Source organism: Rhinolophus hipposideros (genome assembly GCF_964194185.1).
Source record: "Rhinolophus hipposideros genome assembly, chromosome: 21".
NCBI lineage: Eukaryota > Metazoa > Chordata > Mammalia > Chiroptera > Rhinolophidae > Rhinolophus > Rhinolophus hipposideros.
The window spans coordinates 50,607,403-50,620,760 of NC_138067.1; positions in this window are offsets into that span (position 1 = coordinate 50,607,403).

Below are 13,358 nucleotides of genomic sequence, written 5' to 3' on the forward strand. Positions count from 1 at the left end.
CCATACCACCCTGCTCGCGCTCGATCTCGTCTGATCTCGGAAGCTAAGCAGGGTTCGGCCTGGTTAGTACTTGGATGGGAGACCGCCTGGGAATACCGGGTGCTCTAGGCTTTTGCCCGCCACTCCTTTTGTGGCCCCCATGCCCCAGGACCTTCTGCAGCCGCCAACCCCGCCACGGGACCCCTGGCCAGCGGGGCTGGGCGGGGTGGAGGGGATGGGTAGTGGGAGGGTGGGATCCGGGCCGCCGCCGAGACCTACAGCCTCGCAGACCCGGCCTCACGCCAGGCGCCTGGCGAGGTCTCCCCCCACAGCCCCTCTATAGCCTCTTTTTTCCCCGCAAGCGCAAGCGGTCAACCCACAGACCTTTGCCGCGCCCACTACCCCGCCCCCAATGTCCAAGCCCAGGACTGCCTGCCGGCGCTGGCCTACAAACTGCCTCGGGCGGCTTTCTCCTGCCAAGGCATTGCGGCTCCTTGGCAACTCCGTGTCCTTGGCACAGGGGTGACCGTCCCACTGCCTGCACCCGGGCCCGGAGACAGAGGGACTGGTTGTCCCAGGACAGCAACCTAGGGGACGCCCAGCCGCCCCACCCCACCGGAGGCCTCCATCTCCGCCGGCAGGCACCGCGGCCCCTCCCCCAGCGCCCTTCCTTCTCCAGGAGAGCCCTGCGCCCTCGGTTCCCGCCGGCCGCGGCGGCCCCCGGCGCACACCCACAAAAGAGCCCGGCCAAAGCAGCGGAGGGATGGAGCGCCACACCTGCACGCGCGCGGCCCTCTCCCCGGGCCTCCAGGAGAGACCGCCACACGGGAAAAGCAGGCAGGCAGGCAGGCAAACAACCCACAGGAGTAGGGTGCCTGGGCCTGAGCCTCTCCTCCCGCGTGCAGGACCCCGGGCGGGGCTCGGACCCCACCGGCACTCCGCAGACACTGGAGGCCTGCCCCAAGGTCCCACGGTGACTGCCCACAAACCCGGGCTCTACATCCTTAAAGGAGCCCAGCACCGGGCTCGACCGTCCGCCAGTGGAGGAGCTGTCGCTTCAACACTGCCCCCGTGCGTCGGTCCCATTCCGTGACACAGGCTGTGCGTCCCTCCTTGCTCCCCCCCCCACTCCCAACCGCTGTCTCTCTGGCTTCTGTCACACCCAGGGAAGTGGCAGAGGCCCCGTGGAGCCACGGGTGGCCGAAGGGGCCTCGCTGCCGGCAAAGAGTAACCCGCTGCCCACGCCCGCGGCGTCCTGAGGAGGCGGGGAGCAGTCGGGAGTCGCGGCGCTGCTGGAGTCGGCCGGCGGGAAGAGGCTCGCCGCCTGCGCGGCCCAACAACCTGGCGCGGCCCAACAACCTGGCGCGCGCTCACCACGCAGGCCGGGCGGCTGCTCTTGGGGCGCCGGGAGCCCGGTCCCAGCGTCTACGGCCATACCACCCTGCACGCGCCCGATCTTGTCTGATCTCGGAAGCTAAGCAGGGTTGGGCCTGGTTAGAACTTGGATGGGAGACCGCCTGGGAATACCGGGCTGCTCTAGGCTTTTGCCCGCCACTCCTTTTGCGGCCGCCAAGCCCCAGGACCCTCTGCAGCCGCCAACCCCGCCACAGGATCCCTGGCCAGCGGGGCTGGGCGGGGTGGGGGCGGTGGGTGGTGGGAGGGTGGGGTCCGGGCCGCCGTGGAGAACTACAGCCTCGCAGACCGGGCCTCACGCCAGGCGCCTGGCCAGGTCTCCCCCCACAGCCCCTTCTATAGCCTCTTTTATCCCCGCAAGCACAAGCGGTCAACCCGCAGACCTTCGCCGCGCCCACTATCCCGCCGCCAAAGCCCAAGCCCAGGGCTGCCTGCCGGCGCAGGCCTCCAAACGGCCTCGGGCGGCTTTCTCCTGCCAAGGCAGTGCGGCTACTTGGCACCTTGGTGACCTTGGCACAGGGGTGACCGTCCCACTGCCTGCACCCGGGCCCGGAGACAGAGGGACCGGTTGTGCCAGGATAGCAAGCCAAGGGGACGCCCAGCCGCCCCACCCCACCGGAGGACTCCGTCTCCGCGGGCAGGCACCGCGGCCCCTCCCCCAGCGCCCTTCCTTCTCCCAGGAGAGCATTGCGCGCTCGGTTCCCGCCGGCCGGCCGAGGCGGCCCCTGGCGCACAGCCACAAAAGAGCCCGGCCAAAGCAGCGGAGGGATGGTGCGCCACACCTGCACGCGCGCGGCCCTCTCCCCGGGCCTCCAGGAGAGACCACCACACGGGAAAAGCAGGCAGGCAGGCAGGCACACAACCCACAGGAGTAGGGTGCCTGGGCCTGAGCCTCTCCTCCCGCTTGCGCGACCCCGGGCGTGGCTCGGACCCCATCGGCCCTCCGCAGACACTGGAGGCCTGCCCCGGGGTCCCACGGTGACTGCCCACCCCCCCGGGCTCTACATCCTTAACGGAGCCCAGCACCGGGCGAGATCCTCCGCCAGTGGAGGAGCTGTCGCTTCAACACTGCCCCCTTGCGTCGGTCCCATTCCGTGACACAGCCTGTGCGTCCCTCCTTGCTCCCCCCCCCACTCCCAACCGCTGTCTCTCTGGCTTCTGTCACCGCCTGGGAAGTGGCAGAGGCCCCGTGGAGCCACGGGTGGCCCGAAGGGGCCTCACTGCAGGCAAAGAGTAACCCGCTGCCCACGCCCGCCGCGGCCTGAGGAGGCGGGGAGCAGGCGGGAGGCGCGGCGCTGCTGGAGCCGGCCGACGGGGAGAGGCTCGCCGCCTGCGCGGCCCAACAACCTGGCGAGGCCCAACAACCTGGTGCGCGCTCACCACGCAGGCCGGGCGGCTGCTCTTGGGGCGCCGGGAGCCCGGTCACAGCATCTACGGCCATACCACCCTGCTCGCGCTCGATCTCGTCTGATCTCGGAAGCTAAGCAGGGTTCGGCCTGGTTAGTACTTGGATGGGAGACCGCCTGGGAATACCGGGTGCTCTAGGCTTTTGCCCGCCACTCCTTTTGCGGCCCCCATGCCCCAGGACCCTCTGCAGCCGCCAACCCCGCCACAGGACCCCTGGCCAGCGGGGCTGGGCGGGGTGGGGGGGGTGGGTGGTGGGAGGGTGGGGTCCGGGCCGCCGTGGAGAACTACAGCCTCGCAGACCGGGCCTCACGCCAGGCGCCTGGCCAGGTCTCCCCCCACAGCCCCTTCTATAGCCTCTTTTTTCCCCGCAAGCGCAAGCGGTCAACCCGCAGACCTTCGCCGCGCCCACTACCCCGCCGCCAAAGCCCAAGCCCAGGGCTGCCTGCCGGCGCTGGCCTACAAACTGCCTCGGGCGGCTTTCTCCTGCAAAGGCATTGCGGCTCCTTGGCAACTCCGTGTCCTTGGCACAGGGGTGACCGTCCCACTGCCTGCACCCGGGCCCGGAGACAGAGGGACTGGTTGTCCCAGGACAGCAACCTAGGGGACGCCCAGCCGCCCCACCCCACCGGAGGCCTCCATCTCCGCCGGCAGGCACCGCGGCCCCTCCCCCAGCGCCCTTCCTTCTCCCAGGAGAGCCCTGCGCCCTCGGTTCCCGCCGGCCGCGGCGGCCCCCGGCGCACACCCACAAAAGAGCCCGGCCAAAGCAGCGGAGGGATGGAGCACCACACCTGCACGCGCGCGGCCCTCTCCCCGGGCCTCCAGGAGAGACCGCCACACGGGAAAAGCAGGCAGGCAGGCAGGCAAACAACCCACAGGAGTAGGGTGCCTGGGCCTGAGCCTCTCCTCCCGCGTGCGGGACCCCGGGCGGGGCTCGGACCCCACCGGCACTCCGCAGACACTGGAGGCCTGCCCCGGGGTCCCACGGTGACTGCCCACAAACCCGGGGTCTACATCCTTAAAGGAGCCCAGCACCGGGCTCGACCGTCCGCCAGTGGAGGAGCTGTCGCTTCAACACTGCCCCCGTGCGTCGGTCCCATTCCGTGACACAGCCTGTGCGTCCCTCCTTGCTCCCCCCCCCCACTCCCAACCGCTGTCTCTCTGGCTTCTGTCACACCCAGGGAAGTGGCAGAGGCCCCGTGGAGCCACGGGTGGCCGAAGGGGCCTCGCTGCCGGCAAAGAGTAACCCGCTGCCCACGCCCGCGGCGTCCTGAGGAGGCGGGGAGCAGTCGGGGGTCGCGGCGCTGCTGGAGCCGGCCGGCGGGAAGAGGCTCGCCGCCTGCGCGGCCCAACAACCTGGCGCGGCCCAACAACCTGGCGCGCGCTCACCACGCAGGCCGGGCGGCTGCTCTTGGGGCGCCGGGAGCCCGGTCCCAGCGTCTACGGCCATACCACCCTGCTCGCGCTCGATCTCCTCTGATCTCGGAAGCTAAGCAGGGTTGGGCCTGGTTAGAACTTGGATGGGAGACCGCCTGGGAATACCGGGCTGCTCTAGGCTTTTGCCCGCCACTCCTTTTGCGGCCGCCAAGCCCCAGGACCCTCTGCAGCCGCCAACCCCGCCACAGGACCCCTGGCCAGCGGGGCTGGGCGTGGTGGAGGGGATGGGTAGTGGGAGGGTGGGATCCGGGCCGCCGCCGAGACCTACAGCCTCGCAGACCCGGCCTCACGCCAGGCGCCTGGCGAGGTCTCCCCCCACAGCCCCTCTATAGCCTCTTTTTTCCCCGCAAGCGCAAGCGGTCAACCCACAGACCTTCGCAGCGCCCACTACCCCGCCCCCAATGTCCAAGCCCAGGACTGCCTGTCGGCGCTGGCCTACAAACTGCCTCGGGCGGCTTTCTCCTGCCAAGGCATTGCGGCTCCTTGGCAACTCCGTGTCCTTGGCACAGGGGTGATCGTCCCACTGCCTGCACCCGGGCCCGGAGACGGAGGGACTGGTTGTCCCAGGACAGCAACCTAGGGGACGCCCAGCCGCCCTACCCCACCGGAGGCCTCCATCTCCGCCGGCAGGCACCGCGGCCCCTCCCCCAGCGCCCTTCCATCTCCCAGGAGAGCCCTGCGCCCTCGGTTCCCGCCGGCCACGGCGGCCCCCGGCGCACACCCACAAAAGAGCCCGGCCAAAGCAGCGGAGGGATGGAGCGCCACACCTGCACGCGCGCGGCCTTCTCCCGGGGCCTCCAGGAGAGACCGCCACACGGGAAAAGCAGGCAGTCAGGCAGGCACACAACCCACAGGAGTAGGGTGCCTGGGCCTGAGCCTCTCCTCCCGCGTGCGATACCCCGGGCGGGGCTTGGACCCCACCGGCACTCCGCAGACACTGGAGGCCTGCCCCGGGGTCCCACGGTGACTGCCCACCCCCCCGGGCTCTACATCCTTAACGGAGCCCAGCACCGGGCGAGATCGTCCGCCAGTGGAGGAGCTGTCGCTTCAACACTGCCCCCTTGCGTCGGTCCCATTCCTGTGACAAAGCCTGTGCGTCCCTCCTTGCTCCCCCCCCCCCACTCCCAACCGCTGTCTCTCTGGCTTCTGTCACCGCCTGGGAAGTGGCAGAGGCCCAGTGGAGCCACGGGTGGCCCGAAGGGGCCTCACTGCAGGCAAAGAGTAACCCGCTGCCCACGCCCGCGGCGGCCTGAGGAGGCGGGGAGCAGGCGGGAGGCGCGGCGCTGCTGGAGCCGGCCGGAGGGGAGAGGCTCGCCGCCTGCGCGGCCCAACAACCTGGCGCGACCCAACAACCTGGTGCGCTCACCACGCAGGCCGGGCGGCTGCTCTTGGGGCGCCGGGAGCCCGGTCCCAGCGTCTACGGCCATACCACCCTGCTCGCGCTCGATCTCGTCTGATCTCGGAAGCTAAGCAGGGTTCGGCCTGGTTAGTACTTGGATGGGAGACCGCCTGGGAATACCGGGTGCTCTAGGCTTTTGCCCGCCACTCCTTTTGTGGCCCCCATGCCCCAGGACCTTCTGCAGCCGCCAACCCCGCCACGGGACCCCTGGCCAGCGGGGCTGGGCGGGGTGGAGGGGATGGGTAGTGGGAGGGTGGGATCCGGGCCGCCGCCGAGACCTACAGCCTCGCAGACCCGGCCTCACGCCAGGCGCCTGGCGAGGTCTCCCCCCACAGCCCCTCTATAGCCTCTTTTTTCCCCGCAAGCGCAAGCGGTCAACCCACAGACCTTTGCCGCGCCCACTACCCCGCCCCCAATGTCCAAGCCCAGGACTGCCTGCCGGCGCTGGCCTACAAACTGCCTCGGGCGGCTTTCTCCTGCCAAGGCATTGCGGCTCCTTGGCAACTCCGTGTCCTTGGCACAGGGGTGACCGTCCCACTGCCTGCACCCGGGCCCGGAGACAGAGGGACTGGTTGTCCCAGGACAGCAACCTAGGGGACGCCCAGCCGCCCCACCCCACCGGAGGCCTCCATCTCCGCCGGCAGGCACCGCGGCCCCTCCCCCAGCGCCCTTCCTTCTCCCAGGAGAGCCCTGCGCCCTCGGTTCCCGCCGGCCGCGGCGGCCCCCGGCGCACACCCACAAAAGAGCCCGGCCAAAGCAGCGGAGGGATGGAGCACCACACCTGCACGCGCGCGGCCCTCTCCCCGGGCCTCCAGGAGAGACCGCCACACGGGAAAAGCAGGCAGGCAGGCAGGCAAACAACCCACAGGAGTAGGGTGCCTGGGCCTGAGCCTCTCCTCCCGCGTGCGGGACCCCGGGCGGGGCTCGGACCCCACCGGCACTCCGCAGACACTGGAGGCCTGCCCCGGGGTCCCACGGTGACTGCCCACAAACCCGGGGTCTACATCCTTAAAGGAGCCCAGCACCGGGCTCGACCGTCCGCCAGTGGAGGAGCTGTCGCTTCAACACTGCCCCCGTGCGTCGGTCCCATTCCGTGACACAGCCTGTGCGTCCCTCCTTGCTCCCCCCCCCCACTCCCAACCGCTGTCTCTCTGGCTTCTGTCACACCCAGGGAAGTGGCAGAGGCCCCGTGGAGCCACGGGTGGCCGAAGGGGCCTCGCTGCCGGCAAAGAGTAACCCGCTGCCCACGCCCGCGGCGTCCTGAGGAGGCGGGGAGCAGTCGGGGGTCGCGGCGCTGCTGGAGCCGGCCGGCGGGAAGAGGCTCGCCGCCTGCGCGGCCCAACAACCTGGCGCGGCCCAACAACCTGGCGCGCGCTCACCACGCAGGCCGGGCGGCTGCTCTTGGGGCGCCGGGAGCCCGGTCCCAGCGTCTACGGCCATACCACCCTGCTCGCGCTCGATCTCCTCTGATCTCGGAAGCTAAGCAGGGTTGGGCCTGGTTAGAACTTGGATGGGAGACCGCCTGGGAATACCGGGCTGCTCTAGGCTTTTGCCCGCCACTCCTTTTGCGGCTGCCAAGCCCCAGGACCCTCTGCAGCCGCCAACCCCGCCACAGGACCCCTGGCCAGCGGGGCTGGGCGTGGTGGAGGGGATGGGTAGTGGGAGGGTGGGATCCGGGCCGCCGCCGAGACCTACAGCCTCGCAGACCCGGCCTCACGCCAGGCGCCTGGCGAGGTCTCCCCCCACAGCCCCTCTATAGCCTCTATTTTCCCCGCAAGCGCAAGCGGTCAACCCACAGACCTTCGCAGCGCCCACTACCCCGCCCCCAATGTCCAAGCCCAGGACTGCCTGTCGGCGCTGGCCTACAAACTGCCTCGGGCGGCTTTCTCCTGCCAAGGCATTGCGGCTCCTTGGCAACTCCGTGTCCTTGGCACAGGGGTGATCGTCCCACTGCCTGCACCCGGGCCCGGAGACGGAGGGACTGGTTGTCCCAGGACAGCAACCTAGGGGACGCCCAGCCGCCCCACCCCACCGGAGGCCTCCATCTCCGCCGGCAGGCACCGCGGCCCCTCCCCCAGCGCCCTTCCATCTCCCAGGAGAGCCCTGCGCCCTCGGTTCCCGCCGGCCACGGCGGCCCCCGGCGCACACCCACAAAAGAGCCCGGCCAAAGCAGCGGAGGGATGGAGCGCCACACCTGCACGCGCGCGGCCTTCTCCCGGGGCCTCCAGGAGAGACCGCCACACGGGAAAAGCAGGCAGTCAGGCAGGCACACAACCCACAGGAGTAGGGTGCCTGGGCCTGAGCCTCTCCTCCCGCGTGCGATACCCCGGGCGGGGCTTGGACCCCACCGGCACTCCGCAGACACTGGAGGCCTGCCCCGGGGTCCCACGGTGACTGCCCACCCCACCGGGCTCTACATCCTTAACGGAGCCCAGCACCGGGTGAGATCGTCCGCCAGTGGAGGAGCTGTCGCTTCAACACTGCCCCCTTGCGTCGGTCCCATTCCGTGACAAAGCCTGTGCGTCCCTCCTTGCTCCCCCCCCCCACTCCCAACCGCTGTCTCTCTGGCTTCTGTCACCGCCTGGGAAGTGGCAGAGGCCCCGTGGAGCCACGGGTGGCCCGAAGGGGCCTCACTGCAGGCAAAGAGTAACCCGCTGCCCACGCCCGCGGCGGCCTGAGGAGGCGGGGAGCAGGCGGGAGGCGCGGCGCTGCTGGAGCCGGCCGGAGGGGAGAGGCTCGCCGCCTGCGCGGCCCAACAACCTGGCGCGACCCAACAACCTGGTGCGCTCACCACGCAGGCCGGGCGGCTGCTCTTGGGGCGCCGGGAGCCCGGTCCCAGCGTCTACGGCCATACCACCCTGCTCGCGCTCGATCTCGTCTGATCTCGGAAGCTAAGCAGGGTTCGGCCTGGTTAGTACTTGGATGGGAGACCGCCTGGGAATACCGGGTGCTCTAGGCTTTTGCCCGCCACTCCTTTTGTGGCCCCCATGCCCCAGGACCTTCTGCAGCCGCCAACCCCGCCACGGGACCCCTGGCCAGCGGGGCTGGGCGGGGTGGAGGGGATGGGTAGTGGGAGGGTGGGATCCGGGCCGCCGCCGAGACCTACAGCCTCGCAGACCCGGCCTCACGCCAGGCGCCTGGCGAGGTCTCCCCCCAGAGCCCCTCTATAGCCTCTTTTTTCCCCGCAAGCGCAAGCGGTCAACCCACAGACCTTTGCCGCGCCCACTACCCCGCCCCCAATGTCCAAGCCCAGGACTGCCTGCCGGCGCTGGCCTACAAACTGCCTCGGGCGGCTTTCTCCTGCCAAGGCATTGCGGCTCCTTGGCAACTCCGTGTCCTTGGCACAGGGGTGACCGTCCCACTGTCTGCACCCGGGCCCGGAGACAGAGGGACTGGTTGTCCCAGGACAGCAACCTAGGGGACGCCCAGCCGCCCCAGCCCACCGGAGGCCTCCATCTCCGCCGGCAGGCACCGCGGCCCCTCCCCCAGCGCCCTTCCTTCTCCCAGGAGAGCCCTGCGCCCTCGGTTCCCGCCGGCCGCGGCGGCCCCCGGCGCACACCCACAAAAGAGCCCGGCCAAAGCAGCGGAGGGATGGAGCGCCACACCTGCACGCGCGCGGCCCTCTCCCCGGGCCTCCAGGAGAGACCGCCACACGGGAAAAGCAGGCAGGCAGGCAGGCAAACAACCCACAGGAGTAGGGTGCCTGGGCCTGAGCCTCTCCTCCCGCGTGCAGGACCCCGGGCGGGGCTCGGACCCCACCGGCACTCCGCAGACACTGGAGGCCTGCCCCAAGGTCCCACGGTGACTGCCCACCCCCCCGGGCTCTACATCCTTAACGGAGCCCAGCACCGGGCGAGATCGTCCGCCAGTGGAGGAGCTGTCGCTTCAACACTGCCCCCTTGCGTCGGTCCCATTCCGTGACAAAGCCTGTGCGTCCCTCCTTGCTCCCCCCCCCCACTCCCAACCGCTGTCTCTCTGGCTTCTGTCACCGCCTGGGAAGTGGCAGAGGCCCCGTGGAGCCACGGGTGGCCCGAAGGGGCCTCACTGCAGGCAAAGAGTAACCCGCTGCCCACGCCCGCGGCGGCCTGAGGAGGCGGGGAGCAGGCGGGAGGCGCGGCGCTGCTGGAGCCGGCCGGAGGGGAGAGGCTCGCCGCCTGCGCGGCCCAACAACCTGGCGCGACCCAACAACCTGGTGCGCTCACCACGCAGGCCGGGCGGCTGCTCTTGGGGCGCCGGGAGCCCGGTCCCAGCGTCTACGGCCATACCACCCTGCTCGCGCTCGATCTCGTCTGATCTCGGAAGCTAAGCAGGGTTCGGCCTGGTTAGTACTTGGATGGGAGACCGCCTGGGAATACCGGGTGCTCTAGGCTTTTGCCCGCCACTCCTTTTGTGGCCCCCATGCCCCAGGACCTTCTGCAGCCGCCAACCCCGCCACGGGACCCCTGGCCAGCGGGGCTGGGCGGGGTGGAGGGGATGGGTAGTGGGAGGGTGGGATCCGGGCCGCCGCCGAGACCTACAGCCTCGCAGACCCGGCCTCACGCCAGGCGCCTGGCGAGGTCTCCCCCCAGAGCCCCTCTATAGCCTCTTTTTTCCCCGCAAGCGCAAGCGGTCAACCCACAGACCTTTGCCGCGCCCACTACCCCGCCCCCAATGTCCAAGCCCAGGACTGCCTGCCGGCGCTGGCCTACAAACTGCCTCGGGCGGCTTTCTCCTGCCAAGGCATTGCGGCTCCTTGGCAACTCCGTGTCCTTGGCACAGGGGTGACCGTCCCACTGCCTGCACCCGGGCCCGGAGACAGAGGGACTGGTTGTCCCAGGACAGCAACCTAGGGGACGCCCAGCCGCCCCAGCCCACCGGAGGCCTCCATCTCCGCCGGCAGGCACCGCGGCCCCTCCCCCAGCGCCCTTCCTTCTCCCAGGAGAGCCCTGCGCCCTCGGTTCCCGCCGGCCGCGGCGGCCCCCGGCGCACACCCACAAAAGAGCCCGGCCAAAGCAGCGGAGGGATGGAGCGCCACACCTGCACGCGCGCGGCCCTCTCCCCGGGCCTCCAGGAGAGACCGCCACACGGGAAAAGCAGGCAGGCAGGCAGGCAAACAACCCACAGGAGTAGGGTGCCTGGGCCTGAGCCTCTCCTCCCGCGTGCAGGACCCCGGGCGGGGCTCGGACCCCACCGGCACTCCGCAGACACTGGAGGCCTGCCCCAAGGTCCCACGGTGACTGCCCACAAACCCGGGCTCTACATCCTTAAAGGAGCCCAGCACCGGGCTCGACCGTCCGCCAGTGGAGGAGCTGTCGCTTCAACACTGCCCCCGTGCGTCGGTCCCATTCCGTGACACAGGCTGTGCGTCCCTCCTTGCTCCCCCCCCCACTCCCAACCGCTGTCTCTCTGGCTTCTGTCACACCCAGGGAAGTGGCAGAGGCCCCGTGGAGCCACGGGTGGCCGAAGGGGCCTCGCTGCCGGCAAAGAGTAACCCGCTGCCCACGCCCGCGGCGTCCTGAGGAGGCGGGGAGCAGTCGGGAGTCGCGGCGCTGCTGGAGTCGGCCGGCGGGAAGAGGCTCGCCGCCTACGCGGCCCAACAACCTGGCGCGGCCCAACAACCTGGCGCGCGCTCACCACGCAGGCCGGGCGGCTGCTCTTGGGGCGCCGGGAGCCCGGTCCCAGCGTCTACGGCCATACCACCCTGCACGCGCCCGATCTCGTCTGATCTCGGAAGCTAAGCAGGGTTGGGCCTGGTTAGAACTTGGATGGGAGACCGCCTGGGAATACCGGGCTGCTCTAGGCTTTTGCCCGCCACTCCTTTTGCGGCCGCCAAGCCCCAGGACCCTCTGCAGCCGCCAACCCCGCCACAGGATCCCTGGCCAGCGGGGCTGGGCGGGGTGGGGGCGGTGGGTGGTGGGAGGGTGGGGTCCGGGCCGCCGTGGAGAACTACAGCCTCGCAGACCGGGCCTCACGCCAGGCGCCTGGCCAGGTCTCCCCCCACAGCCCCTTCTATAGCCTCTTTTATCCCCGCAAGCACAAGCGGTCAACCCGCAGACCTTCGCCGCGCCCACTATCCCGCCGCCAAAGCCCAAGCCCAGGGCTGCCTGCCGGCGCAGGCCTCCAAACGGCCTCGGGCGGCTTTCTCCTGCCAAGGCAGTGCGGCTACTTGGCACCTTGGTGACCTTGGCACAGGGGTGACCGTCCCACTGCCTGCACCCGGGCCCGGAGACAGAGGGACCGGTTGTGCCAGGATAGCAAGCCAAGGGGACGCCCAGCCGCCCCACCCCACCGGAGGACTCCGTCTCCGCGGGCAGGCACCGCGGCCCCTCCCCCAGCGCCCTTCCTTCTCCCAGGAGAGCATTGCGCGCTCGGTTCCCGCCGGCCGGCCGAGGCGGCCCCTGGCGCACAGCCACAAAAGAGCCCGGCCAAAGCAGCGGAGGGATGGTGCGCCACACCTGCACGCGCGCGGCCCTCTCCCCGGGCCTCCAGGAGAGACCACCACACGGGAAAAGCAGGCAGGCAGGCAGGCACACAACCCACAGGAGTAGGGTGCCTGGGCCTGAGCCTCTCCTCCCGCTTGCGCGACCCCGGGCGTGGCTCGGACCCCATCGGCCCTCCGCAGACACTGGAGGCCTGCCCCGGGGTCCCACGGTGACTGCCCACCCCCCCGGGCTCTACATCCTTAACGGAGCCCAGCACCGGGCGAGATCCTCCGCCAGTGGAGGAGCTGTCGCTTCAACACTGCCCCCTTGCGTCGGTCCCATTCCGTGACACAGCCTGTGCGTCCCTCCTTGCTCCCCCCCCCCCACTCCCAACCGCTGTCTCTCTGGCTTCTGTCACCGCCTGGGAAGTGGCAGAGGCCCCGTGGAGCCACGGGTGGCCCGAAGGGGCCTCACTGCAGGCAAAGAGTAACCCGCTGCCCACGCCCGCCGCGGCCTGAGGAGGCGGGGAGCAGGCGGGAGGCGCGGCGCTGCTGGAGCCGGCCGACGGGGAGAGGCTCGCCGCCTGCGCGGCCCAACAACCTGGCGAGGCCCAACAACCTGGTGCGCGCTCACCACGCAGGCCGGGCGGCTGCTCTTGGGGCGCCGGGAGCCCGGTCACAGCATCTACGGCCATACCACCCTGCTCGCGCTCGATCTCGTCTGATCTCGGAAGCTAAGCAGGGTTCGGCCTGGTTAGTACTTGGATGGGAGACCGCCTGGGAATACCGGGTGCTCTAGGCTTTTGCCCGCCACTCCTTTTGCGGCCCCCATGCCCCAGGACCCTCTGCAGCCGCCAACCCCGCCACAGGACCCCTGGCCAGCGGGGCTGGGCGGGGTGGGGGGGGTGGGTGGTGGGAGGGTGGGGTCCGGGCCGCCGTGGAGAACTACAGCCTCGCAGACCGGGCCTCACGCCAGGCGCCTGGCCAGGTCTCCCCCCACAGCCCCTTCTATAGCCTCTTTTTTCCCCGCAAGCGCAAGCGGTCAACCCGCAGACCTTCGCCGCGCCCACTACCCCGCCGCCAAAGCCCAAGCCCAGGGCTGCCTGCCGGCGCTGGCCTACAAACTGCCTCGGGCGGCTTTCTCCTGCAAAGGCATTGCGGCTCCTTGGCAACTCCGTGTCCTTGGCACAGGGGTGACCGTCCCACTGCCTGCACCCGGGCCCGGAGACAGAGGGACTGGTTGTCCCAGGACAGCAACCTAGGGGACGCCCAGCCGCCCCACCCCACCGGAGGCCTCCATCTCCGCCGGCAGGCACCGCGGCCCCT